The sequence below is a fragment of the Staurois parvus genome, unplaced genomic scaffold (genome assembly GCF_062004578.1).
Source record: "Staurois parvus isolate SC_StPar_1 unplaced genomic scaffold, SC_StPar_1.0 ptg000263l, whole genome shotgun sequence".
NCBI classification, from domain to species: domain Eukaryota; kingdom Metazoa; phylum Chordata; class Amphibia; order Anura; family Ranidae; genus Staurois; species Staurois parvus.
In genome coordinates, this window is record NW_028318059.1 from 3,812,342 (window position 1) to 3,830,408 (window position 18,067).

The 18,067-nt window shown below is 46.6% G+C and overlaps 1 pseudogene; it reads left to right on the top strand.

Moving 5' to 3' along the window:
- Positions 1–5,080: 5,080 nt before the first annotated feature.
- On the top strand, positions 5,081–5,193 carry LOC149459331 (U2 spliceosomal RNA; annotated as a pseudogene).
- The last annotated feature ends 12,874 nt before the right edge of the window (positions 5,194–18,067 follow it).

The following is an 18,067-nucleotide window of genomic DNA, read 5'->3' on the forward strand; positions in this document are numbered from 1 at the left end:
ACCTTAGATAAATTTCCTGAGCAAAGCATGGACCTTCCCTGTACTCATAGATAACACTGCATGGAGATCTGGTACGCCCACATGCAGATACGCCCACATACGAGTACCCGGCGTGATGTCATCATCGCGCCAACCCCATCACATACACCTCGTACAAATACAGGTGTATGTGACAGGGTTGGCATCATAATGTACTTATGTGGACCAGTCACACATGTGTAAAGCGCAGCTACTGTGTAGAAAGCAGCTGCTGTGTTGAAAGCAGCTACTGTGTTGAAAGCAGCAGTATTGGAGGTAAAACGACACTTCATGAATTATAATTACTGGGTAAATGTAAAATTATGAAGTAGCAACGAAAATAATTTTATGTTTGGGGGGTCACCACAACATGAGGAACTGTATTAAAGGGTCGTGGAATTAGGAAGATTGAGAACCACTGCTCTAGGGCATCCTTTTTAAGCCTCAAGCACCCCCTTCTAAAAATTATTACACAGTATCTATGGTACATTAAACAACACAAATAATCACACTCAGGATAACAACTTATTTAAAAAAAATACAAAATCTAATCAAGCAGCTTGCACAATATCGCAGGATACAATATAATATTCATGTAAAAAATGGTGCAGCGCTACTAATAAATAAATCTCTACAACATTTCAATTCAATTGGAATAAAATACTGAAAGATACAATAAACAGTACCAACTGTTGGTAAATAGCATATTTCAGCTGGAAAGAATGTGATAGAGTCCACCTGTAACGCCTCAATGGACTACTGTGTAGATATTAGTGCTCAAATCATGACGAATATAGGAGGAAAAACCTTCACCAATCCAAACACATAGCCTCTTACCAGAACATGTTGACCCCCCTAAAAAGGATTGGTCAAACAGCGCTGTGTAGAATCAAAACAAACATCAAAGAAGGACTCTCCACAAATATTTCTCCCAGGATTAACTTCCATAGATTTCCAAAACTATTCAGCCTATTGGGCAGGATTAATCTCCAAAGATGTCAACCCAAGGAGAGAAAACCATCTCATAGTGTAGTAGACCAATATAACAAACTATTTACATAAAGTAATGCACGTACATATAACAAATGTTAAAATCAGCATATCACCAAACCAAGTAAAATATTTCCAACCAACAAGATGACTGCTGCTTCCCGGTGCTGACGACAACACACGTTCCACCGAATGCGTTTCACCACAAGTGACGTTGTCAGGGGTGTGGCTTACATAGGGGCATCACTACATACACACACACACACATATACAGTTGTGTCCAAAATTATTCAACCCCCACTGAAATTGAGTGTTTTGGCCAGTTTGACATTGCTTTTGATCATTCAGTCATCTTGCTTACATTTACATTAAAGAGGCACTTGTAGGTCAGACAAATATAACATAACAGTTATAATGAAATAACCACAAATGTCTTTTCTGTGCTCACAGCATTATCAGTTTTATTCAACCCCCAAGTGACATTCAATCTTAGTACTTAGTACAGCATCCTTTTACAGTTATAACAGCTTTTAAACGTGAAGCATAGCTTGACACAAGTGTCTTGCAGCGATCTACGGGTATCTTCGCCCATTCTTCATGGGCAAAGGCCTCCAGTTCAGTCACATTCTTAGGCTTGCGCACTGCAACTGCTTTCTTTAAGTCCCACCAGAGGTTCTCAATCGGATTTAAGTCTGGTGACTGCGATGGCCACTCCAAAATGTTCCAGCCTTTCCTCTGCAACCATGCTCTAGTGGACTTGGAGGTATGCTTGGGATCATTGTCCTGTTGAAAGGTCCAACGTCTCCCAAGCCTCAGGTGTGTGACGGACTGCATCACGTTTCCATCCAATATCTCCTGGTACTGAAGAGAATTCATGGTACCTTGCACACGCTGAAGCTTCCCTGTACCTGCAGAAGCAAAACAGCCCCAAAGCATGATTGACCCTCCACCATGCTTCACAGTAGGCAAGGTGTTCTTTTCATCATAGGCCTTGTTCTTCCTCCTCCAAACATAGCGTTGATCCATGGGCCCAAACAGTTCTAATTTTGTTTCATCAGTCCACAGAACACTATCCCACAACTTTTGTGGTTTGTCCACATGGCTTTTGGCATACTGCAGTCGACTCTTCTTATTCTTTGGAGACAGCAAGGGGGTACGCCTGGGAGTTCTGGCACGGAGGCCTTCATTACGCAGTGTGCGTCTTATTGTCTGGGCTGAAACTTCTGTACCCACATCTGACAAATCTTTTCTCAGTTCCTCAGCAGTCACACGGGGACTTCTCTCCACTCTACGCTTCAGGTAGCGCACAGCAGTCGAAGTCAGCATCTTCTTTCTGCCACGACCAGGTAGCGTTTCAACAGTGCCCTTTGCCTTGAATTTGCGAATGATGCTTCCTAAGGTGTCTCTTGGTATGTTTAACATCTTTGCAATCTTCTTATAGCCATTGCCCTTCCTGTGAAGAGAAATCACCTCTTCTCTTGTCTTCCTGGACCATTCTCTTGCCTTCACCATGTTTGTAACCACACCAGTAAATGTCTAGAAGGAGCTGAGTATCACAGTCATTTTAAAGCTGCCTAATTGGTGCTTATTATGCTTGATTGCTGCTCGGTGACATCCACAGGTGTTTTCAATACCTGATGGAAAGCACCTGTATGAACCTCTGTTCTTCAGAGTGGTAGTCTTTAAGGGGTTGAATAATTGTGGCAATGAAGAAACCACATAAGAACCATTTACTACTGTATTACATAAACAATTGATGTCATTTTAGTTGCATTTGGGTAGTTACAACGTCCTTGTAGGATTTGATTCTGAATACAATTCCAAATGTACACTATAGTCCCTAAACCCCTTTACAGCATTGGGGGTTGAATAATTTTGGACACAACTGTATATATAGATTTATATAGTGGCAGCAAGGGATGTTACGATATTGTTATTTTCACATTTGATTTATTTATTTCGGCATTCAGTGCTATATTGTGTATTTCACTATTAATTTTAAACACATGGTTTGTATTACCTTTTAGAATGCCTTGAGCAGCAATGAGCCCTTAGAGTGCCCAGATTAGGAGTGTCCCCTTAGATCACAGTGCCCATATAGACCAAGCTTCCCCCTTGGAGTGCCCAGAGCGGGAGTGACCCCTTAGAGTGCCCAGATCAGGTGAGTTAATTCCCCTGAGCAGGAAAGTGACCCCTTAGAGTGCCCAGAGCAGAAGTGATCCCTTAGATCAGTGCCCATATAGACCAGTCTTCCCCTGTAGAGTGCCAAGATTAGTAGTGCCCCTTTAGAGTGCCCAGAGTAGGAGTGACCCCTTAGAAACCCCAGAGCAGCAGAGTGACCCCTTAGAGTGCCCTGAGCAGGAAAGTGACCCCTTAGAGTGCAAAGAGCAGGTGAGTACACCCTCAGAGTGCCTAGAGCAGGCGAGTAACCCCTCCAAGTGCCCAGAGCAGGTGAGTGACCCTTTAGAGTGCCCAGAGCAGGTTAGTGACCCTTCAGAGTGCCCAGAGCAGGTGAGTGACCCTCCAGAGTGCCCAGCGCAGGTGAGTGACCCCTCCAAATGCCCAGCACAGGTGAGTGTCCCCTCCAAATGCCCAGCACATGTGAGTGTCCCCTTAGAAATCCCAGCGCAGGAGAGTGACCCCGCCGAGTGCCCAGCGCAGGTGAGTGACCCCTCCGAGTGCCCAGCCCAGATGAGTGACCCTTCAGAGTGCCCAGCACAGGAGAGCGCCCCCTTAGAGTGCCCAGAGCAGGTGATTGACCCCTCAGATTGCCCAGAGAAGATGATTGACCCCTTAGAGTGGCCAAAGCAGGTTAGTACCCAGAGAAGGCAGGAGTGACACATTAGGCTCCATGTACATGAGCCTACTCTGACCAACGACCACGGGAAAACCAAAAATCGCAGTGCAACCATGGTTTTGCCGCGTTTTGCATTTTTTGACGGTCAAAACATTCCTATCCAGAATGCGATTCTCCCGTGTTCAGGAGAGGGAGGTTTAACTTCACCTAAAACGCGGCAGCTCCTAAACTCTGCTAAAAGCCTATGTGTACATAGGCTTTTATAGAGTTGAGTTTAGGAGTTTTGGCAAAAAAAATGCCAAAGGCTCCTAAACTCAAGTTTAGCAGCTGCTCATTTTCATGAAGCCTTAGCGTGCCCAGAGCAGGTGAGTGATCCCTTAGAGCAGTGTTTCTCAACTTTTTTCCAGTTGGGGCGCCCTTGAACTACAACTACTCCACATGCATTGTACTCAGTTGTGGTGTGAAGATGCTGCTTTTTACAGGGTTAAAACAGGTGGTGAGAAGGCAACATATTGCCTCTTTACCACCTGTCAAAAACCTCTAAAAGGCAATCTGAGCATGGATTGTTTTCAGAGGAGCAGCAGTCCATGCTGCTTTTATGAACCAGTCCTAAAAATAGCAGTTCTGAAAGGACAGTAATAGAGGGTCAAGATTACACATATACATATATACATATAAAAACAAACACACATTAACCGGTTGCCGACCAGCCACAGTACATTTACTGCAGCAGGGCGGCACCGCTGCACAAAATCACGTATTTATATAAGTGATTTTGCATTTCGGCTAGGGGGAAGCGTGCGAGGCGCACAACCAGGGGCAGACTGACCATTTGGAAACTCGGGCACTGCCTGAGGGCCCGGCCTCAGTAGGGGGCCCCATGAGATGCCCCTGGTACCTTTTTCATAGGCTTTTTTGAGTTTGGGCAAGGACACAGGGGCCCCATGATCCCCTATTGCCCGGGGGCCCCATGAGTTGTCAGTCCGCCCCTGCGCACGACAGCCCTACCCACGCCGCTGAAAGTGGCTGCGGGTGTCAATCACCGGGTTCCAGCCGATGTTTACCGACCGGAGCCCAGAGATTACCAGCAAACACTGACAGGGAGGAGGGCTGCAGTGACCCCAAGTCAGTTCCCCCCAGTGTCAGAATGTCTGCCGCAGTCCCACCATAAGTCGCTGATTGCCGCCATTATTAGTATAAAAAAAATTAAAATTCCAGTATATATACCGCCATTTGTAAACACTATAACTTTCATGTAAACCAATTAATTTACAATTCGCTTCTCGGCCTTTTGGCTAAGATCAAGTGTAGTATCTGTTCTTATCAGTGTCCAGTGGGGGTGCTACCGACCATTCTGGTAGGAGGATGGTTGTTGTATGGTACCCTCACTGGTATGATGGGGGTCTGGATGGCTATTACGGGGAGGACAGAAACCGGGGAGCGCCATGATTCGTTCTGGGGCCTCGGGAGTAATTCTCCTTTGGAACGTCTGAAGGACCCAGTTGCCTCCTGATTTGGACGGTCTACCTTGGTCTGGCCTGGGGCTGGGAAGGCAGAGAGTCCGCAAACTAGGTGCCCCCTGAGTAGTCGCCTCAGGGGTGCTCTGAGTAACACTTGGGTGTGGGACCCCATGCTGTGAATGAGCACATGGTCACCGAGTTTAACACTTTTTGCACTGCGCCTCTAGGACCGGGCCTTTTGGTCAAGTTCTGGGCAATTTTTTTGCTACAGGCCTCAGGGTCTGGTCAGTGCACAATTTGGGCACGACACTTTTTATTATTTTTATAGATTTATTTAATTATTTATTTATTTATTTTTCCTCACCCCACGTTTGTCACCTTTTACTTTTGTGTGTGTTTTTTCTCACAGGATGGAGGGTGTGGGTCCTCGGGCCTACCCTGACGTCTAGGGGGAGGATGTGTGGCCATACGGTTCCTTCCTCCCCTGTCCCTAGGGGGTTTTCTCTTCGGGAGAACCCCCTGACCTAGTACTGGATGTCCGGCTTCGGCTGGACATAAGGAACGGTGGTCCACCAGGCCTTTTGGCCAGGAGGACCAAATGGGAACCTTGTCCCTGTCAGGAGCTTCGTGCCCCGGGGGATCAGGGTAACGGTTCAACCCCTTCGGGGGTAGGACAAAAGCACACCCTTAAGTGCACTTTTTGTGTGGTGTTTTGCACTTGCACTTTTTTGTGAACACTTACGGGTTTTTTCGTTATAGTCTCACGTTTGCGGACTTAAAAAAAAAAAAAATTAATTTACACATATTAAACGTCCCTGCAGGACCTTCATCACTGTGGCTGGGACGTTAGGCAGGACCTGGAGGACACCAAGAAGAGCTTGAAAAAGCACTTAGAGGAAGAATCCAGGCACATTGTCTTCCGTGCCAAGGTGGAGCATCTAGAGAAAGGTGAGAAGTGTAACTCTTTCTTTTTCAGGAAACTCCACTCAGGACACACACCCCTGTCGGAGCTGCACGACAAGACCGGAACACTCCAGAAGGGGAAAGAGGCCGTGATGGAAGTGGTCAGCGACTACTACACCGACCTCTACTCCCCCAAAGAAACGAACGCGTCAACAGCCGACAGATTCTTGTCAGGTATCTCTAACACCATTGATCCTGCAGGTTTGTCGGCCACCAACGCCCCCTTGACGTTGGAGGAGCTGCACTCTGCCGCTAAATCCTTTAGGCGGGGCAGGACCCCGGGCTGCGACGGTCTCCCAGCAGAGCTCTATGTAGCGCTGTGGGACCTCATGGGCCCGGACCTGCTCGAGCTGTATGAGGAGATGGTGGTGGAGGGCAGGATGCCTCCTTCGTTGAGGGAGGGAATGATCACGATCTTGTACAAGCATAAGGGGGAGAGATGTGACTTGAAAAACTGGTGTCCCATCTCTCTCCTAAACGTGGACTACAAGATCCTCGCCAAAGTCCTGGCTAACAGGCTGAAGGCCGTCATTAGACAGACCATCCACCCGGATCAGACTTGCGGCATTCCTGGCCACAGGATTGCGGACAGCCTAGCGCTCGTCCGGGACAAGGTCCAATACATCAAGGACCGCCGTGTGCACGCGGCCCTGGTCAGTCTTGTCAAGGAAAAGGCCTTTGACCGTGTCTCCCATGGGTCTATCTGCAGAGCCCTGCGCAGGTTTGGTCTTGGGGAAATGTTTTGTTCATATGTTGACATCATGTATAATGACATTTGTAGTACGGTGCAGGTGAACGGCTGGAAAACGGATCCCTTCCCGGTCCTCTCCGGGGTCAGACAAGGCTGCCCTCTTTCACCTCTGCTTTTTGTTTGCTGTATAGAGCTCTTCGCCGAATGCATCAGACAGAATCCAGAGATCGGGGGAATCACTGCGCCGGGACCAGACAGAAGGGAAGTGAAGAGCTCGCTCTACATGGACGACGTGATGGTGTTCTGTGCCAACCAGCGCTCCATCGACCTGCTCGTTCAGACCTGCGAGGACTTCGGCCAAGCTTCGGGGGCAAAAGTCAACTGCGGGAAGTCGGAAGTCATGCTCTTTGGAAAGTGGTTCCTGCCTTCTTCTGCATCCATGCCCTTTGGCATCAAGACAGACTTCTTGAAAATCCTGGGAGTTTGGTTTGGTGCCAAGGGTGCAGCCCTGAAGTCTTGGGAGGAGAGACTGTCAAAGATGCGACAAAAATTTGGACTTTGGAGCCTCAGAGACACTGGTACTCCGCAACGAGATTCTCCCTGTGTTGCAGTACCTCGCCCAGGCCTGGCCCCCACGGGTCAACACCTGTAAGGCCATCACCAGGGCGATGTTTCACTTCATCTGGGGCTCCAAGATGGACAGAGTGAAGCGGGCAGTCATGTTCAAGGAACCCCTCAAGGGCGGTAAGGGCGTGCCCGACATCGCCACCCAACTGAGGGTGTTCTTTGCCTGCAACTGCATCCGCAGAACTTTGCCCAAAAGGATTATGGACTCTGGCGGGAACGCAATGTCATGCTTCTTCCTGTTGCCTCTCTGGAGGTCCCTCGGATGGGACAATTGGGACAGTTCCATCCCCTACAACTGGGACACCCCTTGGTACTACCTGGATACCTTCAAGTTTATCAAGGAGCAGGGGATACAGGGAGTCAAGCCTGACTTGTGGAAGCCAAAGATCATTTACAAGCTCATCAGAGCAAGTGACATTTTGGAGTCGGTTCCAGGCCTGCCTTTAGACACCTGCAAGGTGGTCTGGAGGAATGTTTCTTCAAACATCCTCACCAACAGGCACAAGGACCTGGCATGGATGGCAATCCAAGGGGGGTTGCCTCTCAGGACATTTATGCATGCCAGGAACCTGAGCAGATACAGACACTGCCCCTTCTGCATCATCCATGAGGAAACGTCTCATCACGTTTTCTGGGAGTGCTCTTTTGCTCAGGACCTGTTGAGGGCCCTGGAACCTGAACTCAAGGACTTTGTGCCACAGACAGCCATCACACACTTTGGGGTGTTGAATGGACTTTTCTGTGGAACTTTTTCTCTGGAGGACATTGACAGCGCCTGGCGGGTGCTGTGTTGTTTTAAGGACGCTTTATGGTGCGCCAGGAAGCGCCTCATCCACCAGCGGGAGAGGATGTCCATTGAGGACTGCCGCAGACTGATCCTCAGTCTGCTCAGAGACTATACCTTGATGGACTTTAAGGAGGAAGAGGACGTCTGAAGATCTCCCCTTCCCCCTACTCCCCCTTGCGTGTCTTTGTCCCTTCAATAAAGCTTCGGGCCTGTGTCCCCTTCTTTCTCCCCTTCCCCCCCACACACCCGATGCTTATTGTAAAGTGTAACATCCGTTTTATTGCATGACTCTGTAATGTTAGGAAATGTTCTTTGTTTTAGGATGCTATGGTCTTGGGGTAAGCGGCGTTATGCATGACGTGTTGGTCTGGGGATTCGTCCGACACGTACATCACGTCAGGCATCATACCGCTGAGTGAATGTATTTATTTATTGAATGTATTTATCGTATGCTTGGAACTATATTGCAATGTGGTGCGCTGCGTCGCAGTATAGGGTGAGATGTACCCCGATAACGAGTATCATTTTTTTTATATTATGTAATAAAGTATCTTTTTCAATCAAAAAAAAATTAATTTACACGTATTGGGATTTTTTCTAGCAAAGACATGTCGCAGAATACATTTTGGCCTAAATTTATGATGAAATTTTATTTTAAAATTTTTTTACTGGACATGTCTTATAGCAAAAAGTTGAAAATATTGTTTTGTTTCTCAAAATTGTCGGGCTTTTTTTTTTATAGCGCAAAAAAAAAAAATGCACAGGTGATCAAATACCACTAAAAGAAAGCTCAATTCGTGGGGAAAAAAGGATGAAAATTTCATTTTGGTACAGTGTTACATGACCGCGCAATTGTCAGTTAAAATAACGCAGCGCTGTAACACAAACCGCTTCTGTGACCGCTTCCTGAAATACTGCTACAGGGCGGTACGGGTCCGCAAAATCACATATACAGGTGAAACTCGAAAAATTAGAATATCGTGCAAAAGTTCATTTATTTCAGTAATGCAACTTAAAAGGTGAAACTAATATAGGAGATAGACTCATTACATGCAAAGCAAGATAGTTCAAGCCATGATTTGTCATAATTGTGATGATTATGGCTTACAGCTCATGAAAACCCCAAATTCACAATCTCAGACAATTAGAATATTGTGAAAAGGTGCAATATTCTAGGCTCAAAGTGTCCAACTCTAATCAGCTAATTAAGCCATAACACCTGCAAAGGGTTCCTGAGTCTTTAAATGGTCTCTCAGTCTGGTTCAATAGAAATCACAATCATGGGAAAGACTGCTGACCTGACAGTTGTGCAGAAAACCATCATTGACACCCTCCATAAGGAGGGAAAGCCTCAAAAAGTAATTGCAAAAGAAGTTGGATGTTCCCAAAGTGCTGTATCAAAGCACATTAATAGAAAGTTATGTGGAAGGGAAAAGTGTGGAAGAAAAAGGTGCACAAGCAGCAGGGATGACCTCAGCCTGGAGAGGATTGTCAGGAAAAGGCCATTCAAAAGTGTTGGGGACTTTCACAAGGAGTGGACTGAGGCTGGAGTCAGTGCATCAAGAGCCACCACACACAGACGGATCCTGGACATGGGCTTCAAATGTCATATTCCTCTTGTCAAGCCACTCCTGAACAACAAACAACGTCAGAAGCGTCTTACCTGGGCTAAAGAATAACAGACCTGGTCTGTTGCTCAGTGGTCCAAAGTTCTCTTTTCTGATGAGAGCAACTTTTGCATCTTATTTGGAAACAAAGGACCCAGAGTATGGAGGAAGAATGGAGAGGCACACACTGCAAGATGCTTGAAGTCCAGTGTGAAGTTTCCACAGTCTTTGTTGATTTGGGGAGCCATGTCATCTGCTGGTGTTGGTGCACTGTGCTTCATTAAGTCCAGGGTCAACCCAGCCGTCTACCAGGAGATTTTGGAGCACGTCATGCTTCCTTCCGCAGACGAGCTTTAGAGGGATTCTGACTTCATTTTCCAGCAGGACTTGGCACCTGCCCACACTGCCAAAAGCACCAAAACCTGGTTCAATGACTGTGGGATTACTGTGCTTGATTGGCCAGCAAACTTGCCTGACCTGAACCCCATAGAGAATCTATGGGGCATTGCCAAGAGAAAGATGAGAGACATGAGACCGAACAATGCAGAAGAGCTGAAGGCCGCTATTGAAGCATCCTGGTTTTCCATAACACCTCAGCAGTGCCACAGGCTGATAGCTTCCATGCCACGCCGCATTGAGGCAGTAATTGCTGCAAAAGGGGCCCAAACCAAGTACTGAGTACATATGCATGCTTATACCTTTCAGAGGTCCGATATTGTTCTATGTACAATCCTTGTTTTATTGATTGCATGGAATATTCAAATTTTCTGAGATTGTGGATTTGGGGTTTTCATGAGCTGTAAGCCATAATCATCACAATTATGACAAATCACAGCTTGAACTATCTTGCTTTGCATGTAATGAGTCTATCTCATATGTTAGTTTCACCTTTTAAGTTGCAGTACTGAAATAAATGAAGTTTTGCACGATATTCTAATTTTTCGAGTTTCACCTGTGTATATATATTGTGGCAGTACGGTATCCTGCCACGGTGGAAATCATGATGGACACCCAGGATTCTCAACTATACAGGTTGAGGGGCTCCAGGCAGATCTCATAATGCAGAGGAAACTGGTTTATCAGTTTCCTCTTTGGTTTGTAAAGCCTGTTTTGGGACCTGTAGCCTGGAGATTTCTTAGAGATTTGGGAGGGATGAAATCTCCAATCCTGGGCCCATATTTTGGGAGCAGCCAGCGTGCCGATTGCGCAGGTGTGTGCAGGCCTTTTAGGGGAGGCCAGGCCATGATTCTGAGCTCCACCCCAGCAGATAGGAGTCAGGAGGGCTCCACCCCGGCAGACAGGAGTCAGGAGGGCTCCACCCAGGTCTCTGCCTTGGAGTCAGGTGGAAGCCAGACTAGCTGTGTGCTAGTGGCCATAATTTGGGAAGAGTCTGCAGGAGACAGACATTGAGCTGTGTAGCTGAAAGAGCCAGAAGGCTGAATTTGTTTGATCGTGGATACCCCTGTGTGGGAAGCATTTTTGTTATTTGAACTTTCTTGTAAATAAAATTGGGCAAAAAGGCCCTTTAAAAAGAAGCGAGTTGCTGTGTGCTTTGAAGAAGCTCTACCACTCTGAAGCGAGTTCCCACATATGGTGGAGAATGCGGGCAGAACTAGAGATCCCAGCAATGAAGTAAGTTCATGTGTTGAACTGTGTGTGGTGCATGAGTCTGCACTATCGGTGTGTGCAGGTGAGGAGATCCTGCAAGAGAAAAGGAACTTTCCTTAAAGAGACAGTGCTTCATTTCTTGGTTGCTGGACTGTGCAAAAGTGTTGTGGAGTAACTGCAAAGATGGGGCGGTCAAAACTCAAAAAAGAAGCAAGATTTTCTGAAATGAGAGACAGAGCCCTGTGGCTGGAGGGGTTGTTACCACCAGAACAAGCCCCATACATGGCTGCACAGAGTTTGCCACAGTGGGAAGTGCATGCTGTTGTCCCTGGCAATGCTGGTGAAAGGAAACCAGTTTTCTGTGTGCAGAGTACTAAGCCTGAAAGAGGATGCAGTGTTGGAAGTTCGGCCAAGATACTGCCGCAAGAGCGCTGTTTGCGGTGCAGTGAATGGGGGCACACTGTCTCCAAGTGCCCTTTATCCCAGCTTCCAGTGCAAGGTGACACAACCAGACAAAGGTCTGGGTATGCAATTGGGAAGCCTGCTTGGAGTTCCAGGAAGGAGCAGCAGGCTGCCCAAAAGTTTCAGAAAAATGGTTGCCCATAGCAACACATGTAACTTCAGGCCTGCGGACCCTGTGAGAGAAGTGTCGTCTGTAGAGGATTGTGGCAAGGCAGAGATGAGAGTTCAGCGCATCTGGAGGAACCCACAAAGTTCAGCTGGGAGAGTGCCATCTCCCATAGCAACAGGAGAGAGCCTGCCAACCAGGAGAAGGGGCTACAAGGGAGATGTGATTCCGTATCCCAAGAAGGTTATCTGTGGAACCATACCCTGCCTGGAATGTGGTCAGTTTGGGCATGGTATCTTTACCTGTCCCAGATTATGGAATACCACTGATGAGGGTGCTACTGGGCAAAAGTCTTCATCTGCAAGCCCAGATTTGTGTTTAAAAAGGTTGGCAGCTACCCCTAGCAACAGGGATATGGTGTTACCTGCAGGGGGTGCAAGTTGGTCCGGAATGGCTGCAGTGTTGCCCCGTGACCACATGGGGAAGTCAGTCTGTGGAGACACCACAGAGGAGAGACTACGTACTCAAGTGAAGGCTAAGACACCTGCTGCAGGAAATGGTAAGACTGTTTCAGTTTGTGGGACTGAGTCCAAGGAAGTGAGAGTGTGTCCTTCAGGGAGTTCCCCAATACAGATGGACATGGACTGGCTGCTGTGTGCTACCCTGAGTAGTGGGGAGGCACAGGGAACAGCCCAACGATTAGCAGGACTAAATATGGAAAAGGACATGGGGACTCTGCATTTACCTGCTATAATCCAGCAGAAGGCTGGGGAAGGTAAACTAGGGGTGACCAAAACTGTCCTGTCACCGTGTTCCCTAGTGACAGGTGCTGCAGAGATGCCCAGGGAAACCTCCCAGGAGCCCGCAGTGACGGAGCAGAGGATTTCCCAGGTCAGCTATGGAGCTGCTAAAACTGAATATAGTGTCCCTTTAAAGAGAGAGAGTGCTGTGAGGCATGGCTCACAGGCTGCTCAGCTGGGTAATAGCCAGGGATTACCTGCAAAAACCACAGTCATGTCTATATGCAATGAGAATGCTGATGGTCATGCCGACAAAAGTGTTACTGTTGGTAAATGTAATGTTATGGTTGGTGATGGGCTAGCACAGCTCACTAAAGATAACAGTGTTGATGTGAAAATGAGTAAAGATATGTTGTTGCCCTTGGCAACCATATCCAGGGCTGCAAAGGTGTCCATGGAAACCTCCTGGGAGCTCTGTGTGTTGGAGCCAGAGGTTGCCTGGGACAACTATGGTGCTGCTTTGGACAAGAGCGTACTTGAATCTAGTGACAAGTTAAATGCTCATGATGATAATGGGTTAACTGAGTCTGTCAGTACTGACAATATGTATGGAAATGTTCCTGAGGTGAATGAAGCACCATCAGAGCACGGTGGTGAGGGTGTGGTATTGCAACCTGTTGAGGTTAAAAATTTAGTGCCACAGTTTTGTTTGAACAAAAGTGATATATGTGATGTGTCTGCTAAGCCACTCTGTCCTGTGTCTCCTCCTGCAGTTGATGGAGTACTGTGTAGTACCTCTGATTGAAGCACAGAGAAAGTAGACTGAGACAGATGGGCTGAAAATCTGTTGGCTTTGTTGAAAGGGACCTCTGTTTCTAACAGTGGAGTGGACACGACTTCTGCTGTGCTAAATGGAGGGACTGCAGAGCAGCTTATAGACAATGGCACACTTGCTGTTGCTACAGATGGTCTCCCTCCCAAAATGGAAGGGCCAAGTGAGATTGAGCACATAGCAGAGATCGTGCCCACAAACCACAAAGGATCCAATGGTGTGGGAATGAATAGTGTGATCCCAAATGAGCCAGTGTTGGTGGAAGTGTCAGATGGCACACGTCAAGTGATTGGGGTCAGTAAACCAAATGTAGAATTATGTTATGAGGGTCGGGTGTCAGGACAGTTGCTGGAAGAGGTTCATGTGCCAGTGGAGCTGGTGGATAGCGATGTTGCCATGGGAGACAACCACTCCCCGCTGTGCACTTGGTTTCCAGACACTGCCCTGCCAAACATTGAAATGAGTTCTGACAAAGGTGTGGATGTTTCTGACCATGAGGAAAAATGCAAGGCCCTTGTAAATGTTGTTTATGATGATGATGAGGAAAAGTGCGATACATTGGTAAATGGTAAATATGATGATTTGGAAAAGTGCGAGGCACTGGTAAATGTCGATCAGTTAGTTTCTGTGGGTGACCATAAGCCTAATGATGCACCTGAAGGTCAAGAGGACATGCATGCTGATAACCCTGAAACATGTGATGTGGCGGGTAATGATGTGGTAGACACAGCTGAGATAAAAGCTGCAGTAGAATTAGGCCCCCTACAGGTTCAGGAGGGTAGTCTGGGAAGAGAAACTTTAAATGGCTTATCTTCCCCAAGGGAAAACTTGAAGGAAGTGGAATATGTAAAGAGGTCCCCTGACATAAAAACATCTGAAGTGCAAGACAATCGGTCTGTCCTTCAGAAAGGGAGTAGGACATTGCTGTCATCTGAGAATGTCAGTGACAAAAGGAATCATGCAGTGTACGGGGGGAAACAAGCAGAGTTAAGTTTGGTCAGTAAGAGGATGCATGTACATAGAATGCAGAGAGGGACTAAGGGAACCCCAATAAAAGAGCCCACACTTTGTGTTTAAAATCGTGACCCCTTCAAAGGTAAAGGGAAACCGGCGGTTGAGAGTGCAACGTAGCTTTAATGTTACCAGACACCTAAAGCTCAGGTGTCAACCTCCTCCTCAGAAAAGTACTAAGTTTTGGAAGTTCCTTCATGGGAAGGTGACTTGGGTGGCCCCAAGGAAAATAGAGAGGCAACGCTTTTGGAAGCGAACCTGTAAAAAGGCACAGTGTCTTTTTAGAGCCCAAGTCCGTGTAGTAGGAGAACACAGGGAAAGTCGCCTCATAAGACAGGAAGGAAAGTTTCCCTTTGAAAGCAATGTCAGTCAGGAATGGTCTCATATCGGTGAAGGCTGGCACAGAGGTGCCAAATTAAAGAGTTTGGGCGTGTGTGTTCTGCCCCCTACGGGATATGTGGCAGTACGGTATCCTGCCACGGTGGAAATCATGATGGACACCCAGGATTCTCAACTATACAGGTTGAGGGGCTCCAGGCAGATCTCATAATGCAGAGGAAACTGGTTTATCGGTTTCCTCTTTGGTTTGTAAAGCCTGTTTTGGGACCTGTAGCCTGGAGATTTCTTAGAGATTTGGGAGGGATGAAATCTCCAATCCTGGGCCCATATTTTGGGAGCAGCCAGCGTGCTGATTGCGCAGGTGTGTGCAGGCCTTTTAGGGGAGGCCAGGCCATGATTCTGAGCTCCACCCCGGCAGACAGGAGTCAGGAGGGCTCCACCCCGGCAGACAGGAGTCAGGAGGGCTCCACCCCGGCAGACAGGAGTCAGGAGGGCTCCACCCCGGCAGACAGGAGTCAGGAGGGCTCCACCCCGGCAGACAGGAGTCAGGAGGGCTCCACCCCGGCAGACAGGAGTCAGGAGGGCTCCACCCAGGTCTCTGCCTTGGAGTCAGGTGGAAGCCAGACTAGCTGTGTGCTAGTGGCCATAATTTGGGAAGAGTGCAGGAGACAGACATTGAGCTGTATAGCTCAAAGAGCCAGAAGGCTGAATTTGTTTGATCGTGGATACCCCTGTGTGGGAAGCATTTTTGTTATTTGAACTTTCTTGTAAATATAATTGGGCAAAAAGGCCCTTTAAAAAGAAGCGAGTTGCTGTGTGCTTTGAAGAAGCTCTACCACTCTGAAGCGAGTTCCCACAATATATATATATATAAATATATATATACGTGATTCGCGCTCCCATGGTTTTCACACCCCTCCCAGATAGCGTCAGATTGCCCGTCAGTACACCAATAATCACATTTAATCCCTTGATTGCCAGGAACACGCTCATACACAATAAATCTCCATTACTAGTATAGTGTCTGAACGGATCAATATCTTTGATCAGATCAGCACTATACTATTATTCACATTAGTATAGTGTCCAAACATAGCATTAGCACCTGCCAGCACCTGCAGTTAGCCCCTGTGCTTACCCTCCCCCCCCCCTCCCCCAGCAACTGCAGTGTCAGTAGGTCATTGCACACAAAACTGCAATGTCCGCAGAATCAGGCCTGATCTCTAAATTTTGATGACTCTCATATACAGCAGAGTGCCAGTACTAGTGTCGCTCTCTTTTGGTGAACTGGGGAGCACTAGTGGCATAGTACATCCTGGTATTTCACATACCAGCACTGCAGTATCACCTGGTGACGTGGCAAGTTCCATAAGTGCAGTACAAGTTGGTGAGGTGACGAGCACAAGTATTGTCCCGCAATCACCAAGAATTTGCACACAGGCCCATAGAGCCCCTAGTATCTTTCTGAATGTGCTTGCAAATCCCGATTGGCAGCCCGCAAATTCTGCAGCACCCGTACTGCCCCATTCACTGCCCAACCTGGAATTCAGGTGCAAACAGTACATTTAACTGCTCCCCTTGATTTTTACTCTATCTGTATGCCTTGATTGTGGATCAAAGCATTTTATATGCACAACAATTTATTGCCGCCAACCCAAATTCAAACCTTGCCAGACCATCCGCATGGAAACCCACTACAGTTTCTGAATTTACATTTTTTTGGGGCCTACAACGTGGGCATTACTAAAAAAAATGAATTGCATTTGTATTGGTCCACAGACCCGATTCATCATATACCCATGTTCTCTGCCACCATGGCCAGGCATAGATATGAGAGTATAATGTGTTTTATGCATATCAACGACAGTACACTCTGTTGTCCTTGGAGTGACCCTGAATCTGACCGGCTCCACAAAAAAATTCAGCCCCTCACAAACCACCTTAACCAAAAATTTGCAGATGTCTATACTCCACAACAAAAAATCTGCATTGATGAGTCCCTCATTAATTTTTCTGGCCACCTTGCATTCAAACAATTTCTCCCCAGCAATTGTGCCAGATATGGGGTCATGATAGTCACGTGGAGCCCCCCCCCCCCCCAGATGCTCAGACTGCATTGGGAGTAGTGGCAAGATAATCTATTAGAATTCTTTTTGTGATACACCTCTAAATTACCCAAAAATATCTCCGAATATTATATAATAAATAAAACCACACCTCATCATTCCAAATACATAAAATAGATATATATAACTAAAATAAAAACCCTAAAAAAAAACACAATAAAATAAAACACCAAGTGTCCAAGTCCCAAAAGATAATAATTTCCAAAAAATATTTTCCAAAAAAATATTTTCCAAAAAATATATATATTTTCTTATAAGTCCAGTGAAGCAAACCGATTCAAAATACTCCTTGGTAACCTCAAAGACAAACAAAAAGAAAAAAATTCATAGTGTATTACCTTAAAATATAAATTTATATACTTCACTCTGTGCACAACTCCAAACTCACACAAAATTGTGCAAATTCAATTAATTAAATATCAATCCACATAATACATTTTTTAATTAAATAACATAAAATAAATAAATAAAACCAAACACGTGAAAACTCGTGATCACTCCAACCACAAGTGAATGGTGATACTAGGTACTAGTACCCTTTAAACTCCAGCCAACAGTGATACCAAATACCATTACCCTCTTTTAATATTTTTCAGGCATAGGTTAACATAAGGAAAAGGTCTCCATCCATCCTTCTTTTCAGGGGTATTCCTCATGCAGGTAAAGAAAGGCTCTTTTAGACAGGATCCATAAAAAGGAACAGATTTTAATCACAACTTACATTAAAAACAGGGATCCCATCTGAAACGTCACTCCTCTAACGCGTTTCAGATGGGATCCCTTCAGATGAAGTCCGGAAGTGACGAAATGCGTTAGATGAGTGACGTCATCACGCACGCACGCCAACCGGAAGTGTCGCCGCGGCCATTTTGATGGTTGGAAACATATGGTTTTCAACCCAGG